Source organism: Cibotium barometz, chromosome 1, assembly GCF_041138505.1.
Source record: "Cibotium barometz isolate CiBa-2024 chromosome 1, ASM4113850v1, whole genome shotgun sequence".
Taxonomy (NCBI): domain Eukaryota; kingdom Viridiplantae; phylum Streptophyta; class Polypodiopsida; order Cyatheales; family Cibotiaceae; genus Cibotium; species Cibotium barometz.
Genome location: NC_141046.1, coordinates 36,286,942 through 36,296,746, shown reverse-complemented (window position 1 = coordinate 36,296,746; position 9,805 = coordinate 36,286,942).

Sequence of the window (9,805 nt, the reverse complement as noted above, 5' to 3'; positions counted from 1 at the left end):
GTAATGAGTAATGCTTGAAAAAGTCAATGAAATGATAACCCTCCATATACTCTATATTTAAGGCATTGAAATGATGACCCCCCATATACTTTCTATTTGCATGCATTCACCTTTCCATGTCCTCTCTATTTAAGGCAATGAAATGATGACCCCCCCATATGCTTTCTATTTGCATGCATTCACCCATATCCTTTCTATTTAAGGTCTCACAATTCTCTATAAAAGGCCTCAGGGCATTTAATGGAGGGAGGGAGAGGGAGGAGGAGAGAGAGGGGGCTGATATACCAAGGTTGTATTAATTAAATGCCACATCAATGGCATTTAATTAATACACCTACAATAAAAGTTGTGAATATACACCGCCACTCTCATGCACAACAATGTTTTTTCTTCAAATCCTACCAAGAATATATGGCACCAAAATATATTTTTGCATTTTTATTAAATATATTCTGTGAATATTCCATCCTTATCAATGGATAAACCATTTATGAACCAAGCGATATCACCTGGAGGTCGAGAGATACGAGATTAGGTGGCGATTAATGATTTCACGTGGTAGTTAATGCTTTCACATGGTGGTCCATGCGTCAGTACCACGGTCGGCTGCCTAGAGCGCATGCTTGGTGCATGCATGTAGGGATAGGATGGCTAGGATCAGTTTTGGAGAGGGGGGATGGGGCGAATGGGACCCAAAGGACGAAATGAAGAGAGAAAGGGAAGATAAAGGAGATGATGGGGTCGTAAAAAGGCGACAGTAGGATTGGATTTCTTCCCGTCTGAATGCTTGTATTAACATCTCATCAAAGCTGGTCAAAAGGCAAGTTGGTCTGTTTTCCATGAGCAGTGCAATATTAGTGGTCAATTTGTTTGCAAAAGCTTCGTTATTTATGGGGCCAAAGTTGATACATGCTATGTCTTTTGATCCCACTTTTGATGTGAATCAAAGCCTCAGGGAATCGTGCCCAGTCTGGGTTGATATAATAGGTCTCCCTCCCTAGTTGAGACCAGCTTTGAAGGAATTGACAAGTGCCCTAGGTCCTGTATTGTTTGTGCCTAGTGATGAAGACAATAGTCACTCACCACTCTAACAAAGTCTGTGTATCTTGGAATACAGCGGCAACAGCAGTTGAAACTTCAAAATCTCTTGAACTGGACTTAGGGGAACTGGGGAAAATGGAATTGAAGTTGAAGTTTGGAAGCTTCCCAGGAGCTTGCTTCAGATGTGGGAACTTCGGTCATATTGCTAGAAATTGTGGATTGGGCAATAATATGGAAATAAATGAAGAAGGGAATAAGGAAGAGGGTTCAGTGGGGGGGGGGGGGGGGGGGGGCAAAGTTGAAATCCCAGGTATGCACGCTAATAAAGGAGAAGGGGGACAAAGAGAAGATAAGCATGAAAGAAAAAGAATTTGAGGATCATGGATGGACCAGGGTTAGGGACAGAGGGGGGAGGGGGGAGGGGGGGGGGGCATAAACAATCAACTCAAAATGGGAGGGAAAGGGGTGGAAACAGGCAAGTCTTTGGAAGGGTTCATTCCTCCTATGTATGCTAATCCCTTTAGTTCTCTAGGTGAGGATAGTGAGACCGCATCCATGGGGAGGTTCAATGGGCAAGTGGATACTGCATGGAGGGAGATTCAGACAGGGGCTGGGGAGTCAAGTATAGAGACAAGAGGAGAAGAAGGGTTGGAGGTAGAGATGGTCCCTGCTACTACCTTAGAATGAATAAGGGAAGCAAGATTAGGGGATGCACTTGGATTTTAAAAGGTTGAAGGATAAGAAAAAAATGCAACCTTTGGGGGGGGGGGGGGGGTGAAAGACTAGGATTTGTCCACAATGGCTATCTAAGAACATAATCTAGTTGATACTAAAGGGGGTAGGAAAGAAAGCTTCATAGATTGGGTAGTATTGTATGAGGGGATAAAATCAAGTTTTAGTGGGGTTCTTTCCATAATCAAAAAAGATTTAAAGCCTATTATTATTGCCAACCATCCCAGTGGTAGGATACTATTTGTGGAGATTCAACTAGATGAAGAGAAGTTATGGGTAATCAACATATATGCTCATAATCACAAAATCAGAGGGGAAATGTGGGAGTGGATTTGTAAATTGGACATTCAATGCCCTTGTATTCTAATGGGGGATTTCAACATGGTTAACACAATCATGATGGGACAGGAGAAGAAGAAGTGGGATAATCTTAGAGGTAAAATGGGGTTGACTAATGGTTGGAATTTGAGACCTTGGGGTTTTGACTTGGGACACACCTATTTCAGTCTTCAATATCTGGGGTCATCATCTAGACTAGATAGAGTTTTCTTTAGCCATTAGACTTCATGGGTGCCCCACACAATATCTGTCAAAGTGAAAACCTCTTCTGTGCTCTCTAATCATATGCCTTTAATGTGGGGCTGGCAGATAACTGAATGGGGGGAAGATGAACTTAGAAACTTTCCAGTGAGAAAGTTGAGGGTGAACAACAATTTGCTTAAGGATGACTTGTTCATACTTCTTACAAAAGAAGCCATTAACAGGCTAAAGAGCAAGGGAGAGAGAGAGGGATCTTGAAGAAAGTTTGCACATGAGATGCAAGGCATCATCAGAACGGTGGGTAAATTGAGAGCTCATCAGAAAAGACAGGAAAGGCAATATTGGGGGAATTTGTTGGATGTATTACAAAAGAAGAGGAAAATGAGTGGCTTGTCTAGGATGGAGATTGATCAGTACTTGGAATGTCATACTCATATAAAGGAGGAAGATGACAACTTGGCTAGAGAGAGAGAAAAAAGATGGTTTTAAGACTGGACCTGGTTCAATGGGGACAAACTGGATAGAATCACTACTAAGACATTGTATGATGAGATAAGTGAGGGTGAAATTAATGTAAAATATTGTAATAGAGTCTAGAAAGTCAGTTTGGTGCTGGAAGAAGAGGTGGAATCTGATTTGGGAATCACTGATCCCAGTGAAAGCCCAACTGGAGAGTATACTTGCTAGCTTTGCCTCCTGGATTTAAGCTTCTTCAAAGGAACTTCATTGCATGGACATGCCCCAGATACAAATCACAGCAATTGAAGAAGGGAAACATGCTTTTTGAGACTACCCTACAATAAGGGGGTTTTGGGGAAAAATAGGTAAATGGGTTGAAGGCAACTTGGGGGTGAGGGGATGTTGGGGGACTGGCTTCTAGGGAGATTAGTCAAGGACACAATTGATGACCTCATTTGAAGTAGACCTAAAGGACCTCTAGAAGTCAATGTATCCATTCATTAATTAATGGGTGGTATGATAAATGAAATGGTTTTTTTTAACAATAATATATTAATATATTAGTATCTACAACTTCATCAAAGACTTTTACAAAAGGCTTTCTGCTTGCATATTCCCTCTAGTCTCAACTCCTATTAAGAAAATCACAAACCATATCCCACATCTCATCTACCCACACAAAAGAGGATCTTTTCCAAGAAAAATGAAAGCCCAACTACATACAGGCAGTCAACAGTACTTCAGAGGTGAAGCCCTTGGAATATTGGTCTTCAAAATTTTGCCCTTTGGTCCAAATCTTCACCACTAGTCTTCTCCCTATGGGGGTTTTCAATCAAGTTCGGGTAACAACTTTTAGATTGGGTCCAAATTCGAGGTATTTGGTTTTGACATCATCCCAAGAATATTCATGCCAACAATCAAGAAACATTAGGGAATCCTAGTCTGTACTAACATCTCATCATCAAGGGTCTGAATCACATAATCCTTGCATGTAATGCCTGAATTGCCTTAGCATACATATTATTATTCATCCTATTTACATAGTATAGAAATCAGCAAAAGTGCACACATTTGAACATCATTTCTGTTGCATCTACCCCTTGATTGGCCACTTCATTGAATATCAACATATTCCTATAGACTAGCAAAAGTGCACACATTTGAACATCATTTCTATTGCATCTACCCCCTGAGTGGCCCCTTTATTGAATTTCAACACATTCCTAGAGACCCAAATCTCCCACAAGCAACAATATCTTCTAATACAAAATATTAGATCAATCTCAAATGTTTTTTTAATTATATTTATATTTATAAACTATCCAACTACATATATAGTAGTCCACCTTTTACAGAAGGCTACTCATATCTCATCAGAAAAACTAGTACAACTCTTCACTATTTAGTAGACCACAAATCTGATCCCACCACTCATCCTCCCACACAAAAGATAAGTGTTCCCAACTAATGTGATAACCCAGTTGCTGTAGACTAGCCACCAATAAAGTCTCAGTGGTGCACCCCTTAGGAGTCTTCTCTTGCATAGCCTCTTTCTTGGTCTATATCTTCACATCATGCCTTCTTCCAATAGGGTTCTCTATTAATGCCATAAGGATGTGTGCAGGTTTTTTCTCCTTCAAGTACCACCTTTGTGTTTTAGGCCCAAACTTTAGGAAACCAGCTTTGTTATTCCTGTCAGACACCCAACTCCTTCAAATCTTTCCCTGCGTATACCTACCAAATGCCAAAATCCAAATTTCCATGTTAATGCCCAGTTTCCATTACTTTAAGTTAGGAAGCTCCTATTTTTTCCACATAATTTCCATCAAGTTAGGACACCCAAAACCTTCCTGCCAATATGATATTATTTATTCATCTATATGAGGTTAAAAGATGAAATATTCTTCTTAAAATACAAAAGTAAAATAAATAAAGACAATCAAGACTAACACTAGCAAATCATATATTATTTTCCTTTTTTATCGGTTTTTTTATCATACTAAGGTTTTTAGAATGCAATAAGGTGATGCACTCAATTAAGATGGACTACCACATCTTTGCACTCAATTAAGATAGACTACCATATCTTTGCACTCATGCTTGGAGTACCACAAGACTAGTCTATGGAAAGCTTATTAGCATAGCAAAAATGATTATATCTTCTTAATTGTAATTAGGAAATCTGTTTTCACTTATATACCATGGTCCCTTTTCACATTACACTTATTATTGTCTATCCCCATGGTCCCACCAACAAAACCGCCCATCAATGGCGCACCGAAGTAGCATGTGACTACCATGAGATATCTCACCCATGTCATGCCCATAATGCCATCACTCTGCCATCAATGATGTATGTCTAAAAGTTATAGCAAGCATTCACTCCATTGTTTGCATCAAAGATCTCATGTTATTCACCCACGAACTCTTTATGTCCTTCCAAGATGGAAGCGGGCTGCCACGAAGCTTCCTTGCAATCCTCTCCATTTAATGAGGTACTTAACCATAGTAGGGTGAAAGCATGAAAGGTTGTCTAAAAAAGTATTCTTTTTGACCAAGGAAAAATTGGTACTAATTTTGTACTTGAGTACTTTGATTTTTTTGCATGTCAAACTAGAGTACTTTTGGCTAAGTTAGATGCAATATTTTGTGAAAGAAAGTTCTTAAAGCAATATTCTCACATAGGATATTAGTACTATTGAATTTTTGTACTATTTTGACTAACAGTATGTACACCCTTTCATGCTTTCACTCAGTATGGTTATGAAGTACCTTCTCTCGTGTTCCCAACACCTTCTCTTGTACATGCTCAATGTTACCCTCCTCATTCATAGGAGGCAATTTCTCATGTACTTGCACAATCTGTCCCACATAAGTCTTTAAGTTTGATACATGAAATACATCATGTATTTTTGTTATGGATGGAAGCATCTATTGTTATGAAACTTCTCCAACCCTTCTCACCACTTGGTATAAGGACCATAAAATCGATGGGCAAGCTTAGTGTGTGTATTTCCCTTAAGAGAACCATATCTTGGTTTGAAAATCCTCAAAAAGACATAATCCCCTTCCTTGAATTCCAATGGTCTTCTATGCACATCTTCATATTGTTTCATCTTCCTATGAATTCCTTGAATTCCAATGGACTCCTATGAGCATCTTCATATTGCTTCATCCTTACTTGGGCATTCTTTATGTTATCTTTGCATTGTTGAAGGAGTTCTTATATATCTTCTCAACTCCCTCCCTTTGCATTTGGATCCACTATATCTTGCTTAAAAGCAACCATAGGCACATTCACCTTATAACCATACATTGCTTCGAATGGTGACATACCAATACTTAAATGTTTAGTAATATTATATACAAATTCAGCCATATGCAACCACTCATCCCATTCATGTTGCATGTCATGACAATAATGCCTCAAGTAGGTTTCCGATCATTTGTTAACTCTCTCCATTTGGCCATCCATTTTGGGGTGATAGGCCGTTTAGAGTAAAAAATTATTATGGCTCACTTTGAAACACATCCAATAAAAAGATTGCCTGGCAACCCGCAATTGTCATGAGGATCTTTCTGATGGCCGAGCTCATAACCCTTGAGGTCTCCAAGATCCACAACTCCTTGAGAAGAAATTCCACCACGCCTCCCATGAGAGGAGCGTTTCCACACCGCCATGTTGTACTATGTGTACTCGTCCCTACTCTCACCTCACTTCACTCACACACACTCATTGGATTAGAAAGAGATTAGCAAGAGGATTAGAAAGAGCAAGACTCTATTGCACAATGGGAGAGTCCTTTGTATTATGAGAGATTTTCACTTATATACATGGCCATAAGTGTTTGCACACTTAAATTGTGACCGATTGGGCACTTTAGGCTCATAAAAGGCCTAATGCTATTACAATGACTACTCTCATAATATATCCATGAAGTACATCACTTGATACTTCATCCTAACTTGCTACCACATGCTCTTGAAGCAAAAAATCGCCATAATTATTCCATTGGACCATTACGAGCACTCATCCAACTTATAGATTTGGATACCGTTGCTTCATATCTTGAATGCATGACCTTTTGGTGTATCTACTTTGACTCCTTAATGTAAGATAATGGTATTAGCTCTTGTTAACCGTAGAAATAGATTAACATTCCCCCCTTCTTGATGTTAACCACATCCTCATGATCGCGTTGAAGACCTTTGTGTGGGAGAATCGACAAGCTTTGTTGATGGCTTTTGATGTTGAGTGACGTTCAACGGTCCTTGTTCCTCCGGAAGGAATGAGAAAGGCTAGTTAGTAAATGTAAAGGTTAGATATTAGCAAAAATTCTCAATGGGGTAGGGGTGGTGGTAGTTTTCAAGTGATTGCATTTTTGCATTTGTGCGAGCATTTTTTTGTGGGTATATCTTTTGCTCACTTTGTTTTTAGCAATCATAAGCAGAGTTACATGTTATTAGTGTTAGTGGTTGTTAATTCCATTTTGGATTAACAAACATGATCCTCCAATTGAGGACCCTAGTAAGTAAGTTTTGGGCGCCCAAGTGTGAATAAGGAAAAAATGTATATCAGGCATTTTCTCATAATGAAAGGACACAATCCCCTTTGTGCTAAAGAGAGCTCTCCCTTGTGTCTTGTTCTTCAAATACTACATCACAGCTCACTATGATCTTCTTTACCTAAGGGTCATAGAGCCAATTATATCCATTGGACTCCAGGCTTTATAAGGATGCATTTCTTGATTTTGGAATCCAATTTCATTCTTTAAGCATCTAGAACATTACACACCCAAAAACTTTCAAGTGTGCAATTGAAGGTTTCTTATCCGAGTAGGCATGTAACGAGATCATCCCCTTGAAGAACTTTGTTGAAGAACTTTGTTGCACTCCTATTAAGAATGTACATAGCCATGTTAACTATCTAAAAGGATTTAGATAGATTCTTGCCAGTAAGCATACTCCTTGTTTGCCATTTTAACAATATCACGATTCTTGCACTCTGCAACACCATTTTGCTACAGTGAGTGTGGTGCCTTGTCTAAGCTAGAGATGAAGGGATTCAGATGCTCTTTATGTCATAGTCACGAGCATGGAAGATATTGTGATAACCATGGCTCAGCATGTCTCCACAGCTACAAAAGCATGGACCTAATTACAAAGCTAGTATGAGACCACAAATCCCTCAAGGATTCAGAATCTCAAAAATTAGCTTCAACAAGAGAAGCTGAATGAAGGTGAAATAGTGGAGGTGTTTTCTCACTAGAATTAACAATCTTGGTGAGACCAGATGGTTGTAATCGATATGAGTGAGCTCTCCCTGGATCTCGCTTGTGCTGTCTAATGGTATCTCGCTCGTTCTAAGGGTATATGCCTCATTATGATAGTTTTGTTACATCTTTGAATGTTACTAGAATTAACAATCTTGGTGAGACCAGATGGTTGTAATCGATATGAGTGAGCTCTCCCTGGATCTCGCTTGTGCTGTCTAAGGGTATCTCGCTCGTTCTAAGGGTATTACTACCTCATTATGATAGTTTTGTTACATCTTTGAATGTTACTAGAATTAATAATCTTGGTGAGACCAGATGGTTGTAATCGATATGAGTGAGCTCTCCCTGGATCTCGCTCATTCTAAGGATATTACTGCCTCATTATGATAGTTTTGTTACATCTTTGAATGTTGGTGTTAGGAATACTCCTCTCACATTCAAGGAGTTCATCTCATTACTTTGAGGAGATGACGTATAGAGTCACAATGGCGCAATGGTGGTGGAGACTAGGCTTTCTCTATCAACACAAAGAAGAAGAGTAAGGATTCTAACTCTTTAAATCAAAAGGAAAAGGTTTAATGTTTTCATTGTAACAAGTAAGGGCACATAGCCAAATAATACATGAAAAAGTAAGTAGATGCCAAGAATGACACTCTAAAGACCAAGGAAGAATCCAGTCATGCTGTAGAAATAGAGCTATTTATTGCCATTGAAGAAGTGTACAGTGAGATGCCTAATGTTGGAGCACATGGTGATTCTTGGATCATTAACAGTGGTGCTTCTAGGCACATGACCAATTGAAAGGATTGGTATTTCTTCCTATGGGAGATGACATCAGGGTGGCAATTGGAATGATGCAAAGTGCCCAATAAAAGGATTAGGTATTATGCCTAAAGAAGGTTGTACAAAAATTCTTTTAAAATGTTCTTTGGGTCCTAGATATAAAGAGAAGCCTCCTTTCTGTCTTGGCTATCATGGACCATGACTTATGGGTTCACTTTGACAAGAATGTTGCAGTCATTCTTGATGGAGATGACTTGTGGGTTCACTTCGATAAGAAAGGTGCAGTCATTCTTGATGAAGATGACAACTTGTGGCCTCAATTTGACAAGAAAGGTGCATTCATTCTCGATGGAGATGATAAAGTCGTTGTAAAGGGAATTTAGAGGAACAACTTATATTGGTGTTTGCAGTCCAGACCAACTTTCAAATGTTCTTTGGGTTCTAGATATGAAGAGAAGATTCCTTTCTGTCTCGGCCCCATCACAGACCGTGACTTATGGGTTCATTTCGATAAGAATGGTGCAATCATTCTTGATGGAGATGATAAAGTCATTGTAAAGGGAATTTGGAGGAACAACTTGTATCGGCATTTGTAGTCCAGAGAAACTTAAGGAGTAGTAAACTTTGGTATGAGAGATATGGGCATCTCAGTATGCACACTCTTTCAGCGATGTAGAAAGGTAAGCTAGATGAGAATTTGCCACCAATTTTTGATAGGCAGGATGTGAAGTTCACATACTGGGTGGGTAAGCAACACTAGAAACTCTTTTCACAAGAGGCAAGTTTTAGGGCCACCAATGATGGTGTCCCAAAGCTCATAGAAGGAAAGAATAGCTTGAACTTCTAGAGAGGATAATTAGTGGTGGCAAGTGAACATCAATACCAATGACAGTGTCCCAAAGCTCATAGGAGGAAATAATAGCCTTAAGCTTAAACTTCTAGAGAGGATAATTGGTGGCAAGTGAACATCAATA